Below are 14,642 nucleotides of genomic sequence, written 5' to 3' on the forward strand. Positions count from 1 at the left end.
AAGGCCATGGGAACCTACCTCTTCCATCAGGGTGACTTGGATGTGAGACATGAAGTCAAAAGAGATCATTTTGGAAGGTTAAGGTGGCTAATTTGTCCCATTTGGAATGGGTGTATTTGCCTAATGCTGTTACCCCCATTGTATATAGGAAGTAACTAATTTGCTTTTGATTTTACAGGCTCATAGGTGGAAAGGACTTGCCTTTTCTCAGATAAGACTTAGGACTTGGACTTTTGGGTTAATGCTGGAATGAGTTAAGACTTTGGGGGACTGTTGGAAGGGCATGATTGTGTTTTGAAATGTGAAGACATGAGATTTGGGAGGGGTCAGGGGAGGAATCTTATGGTTTGGCTGTGTCCTCACCCAAATTTCATCTTGAATTGTAGTTCCCATAATCCCCACATGTCATGGGAAGGACCCAGTAGGAGGTAATTGAATCATGAGGGCAGTTACCTTCATGCTGTTCTCATGATAGTGAGTGAGTTCTCACGAGATCTAATGGTTGTATAAGGGCCTTTCTGCCCCCTCACTCAGCACTTGTTGCTGCTGCCATGTGAATAAGGATGTGTTTGCTTCCCCTTCTGCCATGATTGTAAGTTTACTGAGGCCTCCCTAGCCCTGTGGAACTGTGAGTCAATTAAACCTCTTTCTTTTATAAATTACCCAGTCTCAGGTATTTCTTCATAGCAGTGTGAGAACAGACTAATACAAGCAACCAACACACACCATTACTGTGTGTGCATAGCTAATGAGCATGGTGATTATAGCATCCTGGGCATTTCGCATCCCTAAAGTAGGAACTGGGGCTCTGTACCCGGCACCTCTTCTTGTATTTCCTCTTTTCCTCATCTGGAGAGGGATGAAAGAGAATTTTTGCACGAGGTATGTTCACATGGGGAGGTCAGAACCACCAGAAAGGCAATTTTTTTTTTTCAAATAATGGCCATCCTTATCGGGGTGAAGTGGTGTCTCATCATGGTGTTGATTTGCATTTCCCTAATGACTAGTGATGGTGAGCATCTTTTCATATGCTTATTAGCCATTTATATATTTTCTTTGAAGAAATGTCTATTCAAGGTATTTGCCTACTTTTTAATCATTTTTTTGTTTGTTTGTTAAGCTGTAGGAGTTCTTTATATATTCTGGATATGAACTGATTATCAAATATATAATTTTCTCCCATTATGTGGGTTGTCTTTTAACTGTCTTGAAAGTGTCCAGACTGGGCACAGTGGCTCACGCCTGTAATCCTAGCACTTTGGGAGGCCAAGGCAGGTGGATCACTTGAGCCCAGCCTGGGCAACATAGCAAAACCCCTTCTCTACTAAAAAATACAAAAAATTATCTGGGTATAGTGGCAGGTGCCTGTAGTCCCAGCTACTAGGAAGGCTGAGGTGGGAGGGGCACCTGAGCTGGGGAAGTTGAGGCTGCAATGAGCCGAGATGGTGGCACTGCACTCCAGCCTGGGCAATGGGAGTAAGACCCTGTCTCAAAAAAAAACAAAAACAAAAACAAAAAAGCAAAAGATAAAAGAAAAGTAAAAAGTGTCCTCCTTTTTTGTTTGTTTTTTTGAAACAGGGTGTCTCTCTGTTGCCCAGGCTGGAATGCAGTGGCATGATCATGACTCACTGCAACCTCGACTTCCCGGGCTCAAGCGATCCTCCTGCTTCAGCCTCTAGAATAGCTGGGACTGTAGGTGTGCACCACCACACTGGGCCAAAAGTGTCCTTCTTTGATGCATAAAAGTTTTTTATTTTTTTAAAATTTTGATGAAATCCAGTTTATCTAGTTTTTATTTTGTTGCCTGTGCTTTTGGTGTTATACCCAGTAAATCACTGCCACAGCCAATGTCATGAAGCATTCCCCTATGTTATCTTCTAAGAGTTTTACAGTTTTAGCTCTTTGTGTCTTTGATAATTTTTGTATAGGGTGTAAGGTAAGGGTCCAATGTTATTATTTTGCATGTGGCTATCCAGTTTCCCCAGCACCATTTATTGAAAAGACTGTTCTTTCTCCATTGAATGGTCTTGGCACCTTCGTCAAAAACCATTTGGCCATATGAGTGAGGGTTATTTTTATTTTATTTTTTTTTGAGATGGAGTCTCGCTCTGTCACCCAGGCTGGAGTGCAGTGGTGCAATCTTGGCTCACTGCAAGCTCCACCTCCTGAGTTCACGCCATTCTCCTGTCTCGGCCTCCCGAGTAGCTGGGACTACAGGTGCCTACCACCACGCCCAGCTAATTTTTTGTATTTTTAGTAGAGACAGGGTTTCACCGTGTTAGCCAGGATGGTCTCAAACTCCTGACCTCATGATCTGCCCACCTCAGCCTCCCAAAGTGCTGGGATTACAGGCGTGAGCCACCACACCTGGCTATGTGAGGGTTTATTTCAGGGCTTTCTATTCTATTCCACTGATCTGGATGTCTGTCTTTATGTTAGGACCACACTGTTTTGATTACTGTGTTGAGGGTACTTTATTGAGAGTAGAGTTTTAAATCAGAGGTCACAGCAAATTCAAAGGACTACAGCAGGGGTTGGCAAACTTTTTTTTTTGTAAAGGGCCAGGTAGTGAATATTTTGGGTTTCACAGGCTGTATTGTATGGGCTGTGTCACAACTCCTCTATTCTGCTGTTGCAGCACTAAAGCGGTTGTTGACAATGCATAAATAAGTGGGTATGGCTGTGTTCCAATAAAACTTATTCATAAAAAGTTAGCAAGAAGGATTTGTCACAAAGGCAGTAGTTTGCCAACCCCTACACTAGATAGAAGTCACAGTTTGGCATTTCCAAAGGCCTGGAGGAAGGCAATGTGATAAGAACAATGAGGAGAGTGAAGCATGATGAGGTTGGAGAAAGGGGCAGGGGCCAGATCACAGAGCCTTGGAGACCACAGCAGGATTTCATCTATTCTTTACCCATTTATTCCCCAAATAGCTATCAAGGACCTACTATGAGCTGGGGCTGGGGCTCCATAGAGATAGACTCTATCTTAGTTCTCACAGGGCTTCAATGTAGACAGGAAGCATAAGCTAAGCATTTTAATATGGTATCCTATGAGTCATGACAGGCTCCTGATGGGATCTCTGCTCAGTGCTTTACCCTACTGCCTTAGTGTGTTAGTCCATTCTCACACGGCCGATAAAGACATACCCGAGACTGGGTAATTTGTCAAGAAAAAGAGGTTTAATGAACTCACAGTTCCACATGGCTGGGGAATACACATACCTTTCACAATCATGGTGAAAGGCAAAAGGCACATCTTACATGGTGACAGGGAAGAGAGAAAATGAGAGCCAAGTGAAAGGGGTTTCATCCCTTTGTTTGTGTGTGAGCAACAAGGCTGTTTATTTCACCTGGGTGCAGGCGGGCTGAGTCTGAAAAGAGAGTCAGTGAAGGGAGATAGGGGTGGGGCTGTTTTATAGGATTTGGGTAGGCAATGGAAAATTAGTCAAAGGGGGTTGTTCTCTGGCGGGCAGGGGCAGGGGGTCACAAGGTGCTCAGTGGGGGAGCTTCTGAGCCAGGAGAAGGCATTTCACGAGGTAATGTCATCAGTTAAGGCAGGAACAGGCCATTTTCACTTCTTTTGTGATCCTTCAGTTACTTCAGGCCATCTGGATGTATACATGCAAGTCACAGGGGATATGATCGCTTAGCTTGGGCTCAGAGGCCTGACATTCCTGTCTTCTTATATTAATAAGAAAAATAACATAAAATAGTGTTGAAGTTCCCCTTATAAAACCATCAGATCTTGTGAGACTTATTCACTACCAGGAGAACAGTATGGGGGAACTGGCCCCATGACTCAATTATCTCCCACAGGGTCCCTCCCACAACACATGGAATTATGGGAGCTACAATTCAAGATGAGATTTGGGTGGGGACACAGCCAAACCATATCGCTTAGTTTAAGTCTTATTATTTCCCTCTGGGACTATTGAAACAGTCTATTCAAACAGGTTTCTGCCTCCAGCCTCACCTTCTTCCTACCTATGCTACAGCATCTATGCTACAGCAAGAGACATTTCTAAAATGCAATTCTGATTGCACTTCCCAGCTTGAAGCTGCGTTGATGGCTTTTCATTACTCTCAGGGTCAAGTCCAATCTGTCAGAATGATGTGGAAAGTCCTGCATAACCAGGCTAGCTGACAGCCCAGGACAACTAATCCTTCACATTTACACACATAAGAACATGTTTGACCGTGATTAAACCTGGGGCAACACCTACATCCAAGAAGAACGTTTGATATCTGTGTGAATCTTGTTGTTGGTGTTTTTTTTTTTTTTTTTTTTTTCCTAAGATTGAGTCTCACTCTGTCGCCCAGGCTGGAGTGCAGTGGTGCGATCTCGGCTCACTACAAGCTCTGCCTCCCGGATTCACCCCATTCTCCTGCCTCAGCCTCCCGAGTAGCTGGGACTACAGGCACCCACCACCACGCCCGGCTAATTTTTTTCTATTTTTAGTAGAGACGGGGTTTCACCATGTTAGCCAGCATGGTCTTGATCTCCTGACCTCGTGATCCGCCCATCTCGGCCTCCCAAAGTGCTGGGATTACAGGCGTGAGCCACCACACCCAGCCTGTTGTTGGTGTTTCTATTGTAAAGTATAATTATTGAGCAAGACTTAGTGATAATCATAGCAAACTCACAGAGATACTCTGTGTCCTGCACTGCTAACTCATTTAGTCCTCACAACTACCCTAAGAGGTAGGTAGTATTAGTATTCCCATTTTTTAGATTAGGCAACTGAGGCATAAGAATCCTTTCCCAGGATCTCATAGCTTGCACATGTGATAGCATTAATATTGAAACCCAGGAATTCTGGCATGATAATCTATTATTAGGCACACTAACATGCTCCTTTCAGCGGCATATATACTAAAATTGGAATGATACAAAGAACATTAGTTTGGCCCCTGTGCAAGGATAACAGGCAAATTTATGAAGCATCTTATATTTCAAAAGACAAGCCATGGCTCAAGCCTGTAATCCCAGCACTTTGGGAGACTGAGGCGGGAGAATCAAGAATTTGAGCCCAGGAGTTTGAGACCATCTTGGGCAACATAGCAAGACCCAGCCTCCACAAAAAAATTTAAAAATTCGCTGTGTGTAGTGGCGCATGCCTGTGGTCCCAGTTACTCAGGAGGTTGATGTGGAAGCCTTGAGGTAGAGGCTGTAGTGAGCCATGTTCATGCGACTGTACTCCAGCCTGGGCAACAGAGCAATACCCTGTCTAAAAAAAATTTTAAAATAAAAATAAATATCACTCCTGTAATCCCAGCACTTTAGGAGGCCGAGGTGGGTGGATCACCTGAGGTCAGTCATTCGAGACCAGCTTGGCCTACATGGTGAAACCCTATCTCTACTAAAAATACAAAAACAAGCTAGGCCTGGTGGCCCGCGCCTGTAATTCCAGCCACTTGGGAGGCTAAGGCAGGAGAAGTGCCTGAACCCAGGAGACAGAAGCTGCAGTGAGCTGAGATCATGCCATTGTACTCCAGCTGGCCAACAAGAGCGAAACTCTGTCTCAAAAAAAATTAGATAAATAAATAATATACGTATACAAAAGTACACTACGCCCCCCTCACTAAACCGTAAATGTACTTTTTTAAAATATTAACTGAAGCTGTGACTTTTGTTTGAAGGTGTGATCTCTGAGTGGTGGCACTAAAATCACCTGGGAGCTTATTAGAATGCCAATTCCCATGCCTGGGGCCTGCCCTAGGAAGCAGAATCTCTGGAGTTGGAGCCCAAGGATTTGAGTTTTAGCAAGCTCCCCAGGTGACATCTAAGCCTGAGAAAGTTTGAGAAGCATTAGTCTCAAACATTTTTTTTTCCTGGGGAGTAAAGACCTTAATGGAGACAAAGCTTAAGACAAACACATGAGTAATTTTGACCAAAAAAGTAGAAATAGGATTATTTTTAATGCAAAGATTTCAAATTATGACATAAAAGGTAACAAACCCTTGTACAGAACAAGAGGTCATCAGAAGTCTTGAGAAGATGCCGAGGCCAGAAAAGTACAGGATGCACCTGAACTCAGAGCAAACCAGTGTTGAGTTTGAATCCCAGCACACCCACAGACCAGCTGTGTGCCTTTGGCAAATTGCTTCACTGGGACCTTCGTTTCTCCATTCAGAGGTTGAAATAACAATCTCCTTGACCCATATACTCCAGGAAAGTTGTGAAAAGTCAAGGGGGATAATGTATGAGACAGTGCTTTGTACAGTTGGATAATGTGGTAATCAGGTTTCATTTTCTGCTGTAACACTTCACAAAACGATATATGCACTTGCCCTTCTCCTGTTCAGGAAGCAGATGGGATTTTGAGTCTTGTAGTTCCCTAGGGGAACTCTTATTTTCTATAGTATCAGCTGCAGGAGTAGACAGCTGGACTGAGGGATTACTCCAGGCTTGAAAAGAGAGGGAAATGGCCTCATCCGAGAAAACGGGTCCAGAGAGTTGGCAGATGATGGTGGAAACCAGACTCTATGTCTCTAAAGTCATCTGCAGCCTTACAATTTCTACCCCAAAAAGGTCTAGTTCAGACCTGGGATAGCTTAGGCTGATACTCAGCCCCACACATGCTTACTGCCTACCCACCGTCTGCTGTTGGATGGGCTGATTACAGCTAGCTTGTATTCTGATCAGTCAGTGCTTATGCTACAAGGGTTACGGTTTTTCATAACACCTCTGATTATAGACCATAACAGAAGGGAATGTTATTTGAAACTTAGTTCAAACAGAAGAGATTCCTGTCTGTCTGGCAGTGGTTCTGAGAGGTGAAACCAGCTGGACTTCCTAGGTCCAGTGGGGACTTGGAGAACTTTTCTGTCTGGCTAGAGGATTGTAAAGGCATCAGTCAGCACACTGTGTCTAGCTAAAGGATTGTAAATGCACCAATCAGCATTCTGTAAAAATGGACCAATCAGCACTCTGTAAAATGGACCAATCAGCAAGACATGGGTGGGGCCAAATAAGGGAATAAAAGCTGGCCACCAACACCAGCAACAGTTTGGTCTCCTTCCACACTGTGGAGGCTTTGTTCTTTCACTCTTCATAATAAATCTTGCTGCTGCTCGCTCTTTGGGTCCACACTACCTTTATGAGCCATAACATTCGCGGTGAAGGTCCATGCTTTCATTCTTGAAGTCAGCAAGACCAAGAACCCACCGGAAGAAACCAGCTCCGGACACAGTTCCATGGATTCATACCAGGCCTCACCAGGCCTGCATACCCCTCTGACTGTCGCTTGTATAGCCCTTCCTTGATTTATGACAAACGGCTTCAGCATGTTCACTAGAACAACAAAATTGGCTGGACATGGTGACTCACACCTGTAATCCCAGCACTTCAGGAGGCCGGGATAGGAGGATTGCATGAGCCCAGGAATTTGAGACCAGCCTGGACAACATAGTGAGACCCCGTTTCTATACAAAAATAGAAAAACAAAATTTACAACTTATCTACTCTGTCTCCATCACACTTTTCCAACTAAAAAAGACACAAGCTACTACTCTAGGAGAACTCCCATGAATGTGTAGGAAAGATGTTATTTCCAGGCTAGGTTTTCTTTTATTCATTTTGTGAAGCTGTGTCTCCTGTCACCTCCTGGCCACCTTTCTCCTTTTCTCTCCACTTTTTTTCATTGCTTTTTTCTCCCCTCAACTGGGTACACAATAGATATATTTCCTCTCCATTCTCTTTTTTCCTCTTGGCTTGTTTCTTTTGGGTTAAAGGCAACTTTCAGATAACTGTATATTGTTTAGGGCAGGAAACATACTGAATTTAAAGAACACTACTAGGCCTGTTACAGGAGGATAAAATACATTCCTATTCCCTGTGCAAACTGATTTTCAACAATGTAATAGATTCATATGCCTTATAATCTTCAATTCCGAATGGTAAGAGAAATAAATCAGCTATTTTTTCTAGCATGCATCATTATTATTATTATTATTATTATTATTATTATTATTATTTGAGACGGAGTTTCACTCTTGTCACCCAGGCTGGAGTACAATGGTGCGATCTTGGCTCACTGCAAACTCTGCCTCCTGGGTTCAAGTGATTCTCCTGCCTCAGCCTTCCAAGTAGCTGGGATTACAGATGTGTGCCACCACTCCTAGCTAATTGTTGTATTTTTAGTAGAGCCAAAGTTTCACCATGTTGGCCAGGCTTGTCTCGAGCTCCTGATCTCAGATGATCCACCTGCCTCGGTCTCCCAAAATGCTGGGATTACAGGCATGATTATACCGCACCTGGCCATATATATATATTTTGAGATGGAGTCTCGCACTGTCACCACACCCGGCCATATTTTTAATTGAAGCTGAAATGTTCAGAGTGACCACAAGCCACACCAGATGAGGCATGATATAGTCAGTTAACACTAAAATTACAAAAATTACAAAAGGATTTCTGGCTCTGCTCCAAGTGGCCTATATAATCTAAGGAGAAGCCCAACATCCTCTCTCACTTAGGGTAATCTGGCTTACCACACCTAGGAGCTGCTTAACAGAAACCCCAAAGCACAGACATAGCCATCAAAGTAGGTACAACCAGGAAAGGGATGTTGTCTGATTGTCTTCTCAGGTGCTCAACATAAATCATGTGCTCAGCCAAATACCCTTATCCTGCCTATAATGACCAGCCCCTTCCAAAAAAGCAAGAAACCTACAGAGTTTCAGCGCTTTTTACTCAAAGTGTGGTCCATAGAGGTCAGCTGAGATGTGCAGAATCAGAGGCCCACCCCAGGCCCCCTGAGTTCTACAGAGCCTGCGTTTCAGCAAGATCAACAGGTGATACATATGCACGTTCATGTATGAGAAGCACTGATTTAAGTGACACATTTGTTAAAGCACATATCAAAAAAGAATCAAGATTTCCTAAGAAGTATGAAGATTGGAAAAAACAAAAACAACTCACCTCAATTATGATGTGTGAAACGTTGGAAGCAAAGCAGCAGATCTCAGTGCAGAGACAGTGGTAATACGGAGAAGATTTCTACACTTGCGAGTTTTCCTAGAGAGACTTCAACCAAGACCCACGCCTACTAAACAGACGAGTATTAGTCCAGGAACTTTCCTTCCTGCCTGCTCTTGGGGCAGGAGAAAGAATGAGAGAGGAAACTTGGCAGCCCCCAAAGTAGATCCTGCAGCTACCAGGGAGCATTGAGGTTTTCCCAGTAAACTGCCTCGAGGAAATGTCCAGAGTGAAATTAACAGCTCTTCTATCTCCTTGGGTTCCTTTTTTCTCTACTACTGACTGACTATTAACCACATTTCTTTCTTGATCACTGGGATTCAAACAAAAGACCTAATGGTTCCAGTCAGCGTGGGATTCTCTTCTGACATTCCTAGCAAGGGGATAGAAAAGGGAAAGTTCATGTCAGAGAGATATTTTTATATCTTTCTCTTTGTGCCGCGGAATTCTGATGACAGCATCTCCAACACAAACAGCAACTTTATTTTCGAAACGGAAGGATCAAAACCAATTCTAGCGAATGGCTTTGCTCTGTGCGTAAACTTCCTGTGCTTGGTTAACCCTAATGTAACTGAGGGTCTCCTCTCACAGGCCCTGCCTTCTAGCACACACACACACACAAAAACCAAGCAGGACTAGGACATAGATTTGAAAAGGAAGTGAATTAAACCAAAACAAAGACAGAGTTAGATTTCAGTGCAAAGGCCCACCAGAGATCTAAAGAGGACCGAGCAGCTGTATACTTGGAGCATGCTATACTTTTCAAGTTATTCTTTCCTAAACCAAAAGTAAAATAGGAAGTCAAGACTGTACTAAATAGGCATTTCTCTCTCTCTCTCTCTCTCTCTCTGTCTCTGTCTGTCTCTGTGTGTATGTGTGTGTGTGTGTGTGTGTGTATTTTAAATAGAGACAGGGTCTTGTTATATTGGCCAGGGTGGTCTCGAACTCCTGGCCTCCAGCAGTCCTCCCACCTCAGCTTCCCAAAGTGCTAGGATCACAAGCATGAGCCACCAAACTTGGCTTTTTTTTTTTTTTTTTTCTGAGATAGGATCTCACTTTGTCACCCAGGCTGGAGTTAAATAGGCATTTCATATTCTGAAAACATGATAGATGTCAAAAGAAAAAATATGACATTTACTAAGTGCTTCTAATGCCACTGTTTACTGGCCTTGAAAAACTTCTTAATCCAAGCCTCCCCCGAATATAAAATAGTGATAACAATAGCACCTTCCTTACAGAGTTGTCATGATACATTTCATGAGATTCACAGAATCCCGATTACTGAATTTGCCTTGCTGTTAAGTTTTGTTTATATTTAAGTCACTATCCTGATTATTCATTGTGTTGTGCAGTACCTAGGACAAAATTAGGCATTTTGTAAATATTGATTGAAATGAAATGAATGTTTAAAAAATCTTGAAGTTGTTAAGAAGTTCCATGTATCTACTTTTATAAATTTATTTTAATATGGTAAAATATGTATAACATAACATTAGGCATTTGAAACATTTTAAGAGTTCAAGTCAGTAGCATTAATTACATTCACCATGTTGTGTCACCGTCACTATTTCCAAGACTTTTTTCTCACCCCAAACAGATACTCTGTAACCATTAAGCAATAACTCTGTCAGGGATTTTTTTTGCTTTTCTTTTTAATTTTAAATTTTTATTTCTTGTAGGTACATAGTAGGTATATATATTTATGGGGTACATGAGGTATTTTCATACAGGTATACAATGTGTAATAATCTCATCAGGGTAGATGCGGTATCCACCACCTCAAGCATTTATCCTTTGTATTATAAACAATCCAATTATACTTTTTTCGTTTTATTTATTTATTTATTTTGAGATGAGGTCTCCCTCCAATGCCTGGGCTGGAGTGCAGTAGTATGATCTCAGCTCACTGCAACCTTCACCTCCAGGGTTCAAGCAATCCTCCTGCCTCAGCCTCCCAAGTAGCTGAGATTACAGGTGTGTGCCACCACGTGTGACTAATGCGTTTTTGTTATTTTTAATTGGAAAATAAAATTACTTTTTACTACAGTCACATTGTTGAGCTAGCAAATACTAGGTCTTAGTTGTTTTGTCTAATTATTTTTTGTACCCATGAACCATCCCACTTCCCCCCACCTCCCCAATACCTTTCCCAGCCTCTGGTAACCATTCTTCCACTCTCTATCTCTGTGAGTTCAATTGTTTTAATTTTTAGCTCTCACAAATAAGTAAAAACATGTTACGTTTGTGTCTCTGTGCTTGGCTTGTTTCACTTAACATAATTACCTTCAGTTCCATCTATATTGTTGCAAACGATAGGATCTCATTCTTTTTTTTCTTTTGTGAGAAAGAGTCTCGCTCTGTCACCCAGGCTGGAGTGCAGTGGCAGGAGCTCAGCTCACTGCAAGCACCGCCTCCTGGGTTCACACCATTCTCCTGCCTCAGCCTCCCAAGTAGCTGGGACTACAGGTGCCCGCCACGTCGCCCGGCTAGCTTTTTGTATTTTTTAGTATAGCATTCCACTGTGCGTATGTACCACATTTTCTTTATCCATTTGTCTGTTGATGGATACTTGGGTTGCTTCCAAATCTTGGCTATTGTGAATACAGCTGCAACAAACGTAACAATGCAGATATCTCTTCAATATACGGATTTCTTTTCTTTTAGATTTTTACTTTGGAGTGGGATTGCTGGATCATATGGTATCTCTATTTTTAGTTTTTTGAGGAACCTCCAACCTGTTCTCCATAATGGATGTACTAATTTATGTTCCCACCAACAGTGTATGAGGGCTTTCTTTTCTCCACATCCTCACCAGCATTTGTTATTGCCTGTCTTTTAGATAAAAGCCAGTTTAACTGGGGTGAGATGATATCTCATTGTAGTTTTGATTTGCATTTATCTGATGATCAGTGATGTTGAGCACCTTTTCATATACCTGTTTGCCATTTGTATGTCTTCTTTTGAGAAATGTCTATTCAGATCTTTTGCCCATTTTATAATTGGGCTATTAGATTTTTTTCCTATGGAGTTGTTTGAGCTCCTGGTTATTCTGGTTATTCCATGTCAGATGGATAGTTTACAAATATTTTCTCCCATTCTGTTGGTCATCTCTTCGCTTTGTGGATTGTTTCCTTTGCTGTACAGAAGCTTTTAAATTTGATGTGAGCCCATTTGTCCATGTTTGCTTTGGTTGCCTGTGCTTCTGGGGTATTATTCAAGAAATCTTTACCCAGTCCAATGTCCTGGAGAGTTTCCTCAAAGTTTTCTTTTAATAGATTCATAGTTTGAGGTCTTAGACTTAAGTCTTTAATCCATTTTGATTTGATTTTTGTATATGGTAAGAGACGGGGTCTAGTTTCATTCTTCTTCATACAGATATCCAGTTTTCCCAGCACCATTTACTGAAGAGACTGTCCTTTACCCTCTGTATCTTCTTGGCACCTTTGTCAAAAATGAGTGAACCATAGATGTATGGATTTGTTTCTGGGTTCTCTACTCTGTTCCACTGGTCTATGTGTCTGTTTTACTGTTTTTATGACAGTACCATGATGTTTTGGTTACTATCACTCTGTAGTATAACTTGAAGTCAGTGTGATTCCTCCAGTTTTGTTCTTTTTGCTTAGGATAGCTTTGGCTATTTTGGATCTTTTGTGGGTCTATATAAGTAAATCTATATAATCTTTTTTGTGGGTCTATATAAATGAATATGTATAATCTATATAAGATTCATTTTTTTCCTATTTCTATGAAGAATGTCTTGGTATTTTGATAGGGATTGCATTGAATCTGTAGATTGCTTTGGGTAGTATGGACATTTTAACAATACTGATTCTTTGAATCCATTAACATGGAATATCTTTCCCTTTTTGTATCATTTTCAATTTCTTGCATCAGTCTGTATGGTTTTCATTTCTTTGGTTAATTCCTAGGTATTTTATTGTATCTGTAGCTATTGTGAATGAGAATACTTTTAAAATTTCATTTTTAGATTTTTTGCTGTTGGCATATAATGCTAATGGTTATTGTATGTTAATTTTGTATCCTGCAACATTACTGAATTTGTTTATCAGTTCTAAGAGTTTTTTGCTGGACTTTTCAGCTTTTCCAAATGTAAGATCATATCATCTGCAAACAAGGATACTTTAACTCCTTCCTTTCCAATTCAGATGCCCTTTCTTTCTTTCTCTCATCTGATTGTTCCAGCTAGGACTTCCAGTACTTTGTTGAATAGCAGTGGTGAAATTGGACATTCTTGTCATGTTTCAGATCTTAGAGGAAAAGCTTTCAGTATTTTTCCCATTCAGTATGATTCTAGCTCTGGGTCTGTCATATATGGCTTTTATTAGTTGAGATATGTTTCTTCTATACCCATTTTTTTGGGGGAGTTTATCATGAAGGAATGTTAAATTTTATCAAATGCTCTTTCAGCATCAATTGAAATGATCATATGGTTTTTGCCCTTCATTCTGATGATATGAGTTATCACATTAATTGATTTGCATATGTTGAACCATTCTTGCATCCTTGGGATAAATCTCACTTGGTCATGATGAATGATATTTTAAATTTGTTTTTGTATTCAATTTGTTAGTATTTTGGTGAGGATTTTTGCATCAATATTCATCACTGATAATAGCCTGTCCCTTTCAATGATGAAAGTGGGGTGTTGAAGTCTCCAGCTGTTACTGTATTGGATTCTATCTCTTTAGTTCTAATAATATTTGCTTTATATATCTGGGTGCTCTAATGTTGGTGCATATATATTTCAATTGTTATATACTCTTGCTGATTTGACCCCTTTATCATTATATAATGACCTTCTTTGTCTCTTCTTAGAGTTTTTGTCTTGAAATCTATTTTGTCTACTCTTTTTTGGTTTCCATTGGCATGGAATATCTTTTTCCATCTCTTTCTTTTCAGTCTATGTGTGTCTTTATAAGTGAAGTGTGTTTCTTGTAAAGCAACAGATCATGAAATCCTGTGTTTTCATCCATTCTGCCACTCTATGTCTTTTTATTAGAGGGTTTAGTTCATTTATATTCAGTGTTATTATTGATGAGTAAGGACTAACTCCCACCATTTTGTCATTTGTTTTCTGGTTGCTTTCCTCCTTTCCTTCCTTCCTGTCTTCCTTTCATCCAAGATAATTTTCTCTGGTGGTATGATTTAATTTGTTGCTTTTTATTTTTTATGTGTCTGCTGTATGTTTTTTGATTTGAGGTTACTGTGAAGCTTGCAGATACTATCTTACAACCCACGATTTTGAGCTGATAACGACACTGCTTGTTTAAACAAACAAGTAAAGAGAATAATAAAGATTAATAGTCTACTCCTTAATTTCATCTGCCAACTGTTAAACTTTTTATTGTTTCTGTTTATATCTCACTGTACTGTCTATGTCTTGAAAGCTTGTTATAGTTTTTTTTTATTGGTTCATCTTTTTAGTATTTCTACTTATGATTGGAGTAGTTAAGTCTACACTTACAGTGTTATAATATTCTGTGTTTTTCTGTGGAGTTACTATAATATTACCAGTAAGTTTTGTACCTTCAGATGATTTCTTCTTGCTCATTACTGTTCTTTTTTTTCTGATTGAAGTACTCTGTTTAGCATTTCTTGTAGTACAGGTCTGATGTTGATGAAATCCCTCAGCTTTTCA

At 40.7% G+C, this 14,642-nt stretch overlaps 1 protein-coding gene and 1 non-coding gene across 5 annotated transcripts in view; one reads left to right on the forward strand and one right to left on the reverse strand.

Moving 5' to 3' along the window:
* Positions 1 to 9,439, reverse strand: part of ABCG2 (ATP binding cassette subfamily G member 2 (JR blood group)) — a 142,202-nt gene extending 132,763 nt beyond the window's left edge. For all 4 annotated transcript variants that reach the window (XM_074040117.1, XM_074040106.1, XM_074040119.1 and 1 more), the window contains exon 1: positions 8,927 to 9,439. The gene's annotated coding sequence lies outside the window, so the exon portion shown is untranslated. The remainder of the gene's footprint in view (positions 1 to 8,926) is intronic.
* On the forward strand, positions 4,853 to 4,959 carry LOC123573733 (U6 spliceosomal RNA). The gene has a single exon (XR_006698471.1). It is a non-coding gene; the product is annotated as a U6 spliceosomal RNA (small nuclear RNA).
* Positions 9,440 to 14,642: the final 5,203 nt, after the last annotated feature.

This window comes from Macaca fascicularis, chromosome 5, assembly GCF_037993035.2.
Source record: "Macaca fascicularis isolate 582-1 chromosome 5, T2T-MFA8v1.1".
Lineage (NCBI taxonomy): Eukaryota > Metazoa > Chordata > Mammalia > Primates > Cercopithecidae > Macaca > Macaca fascicularis.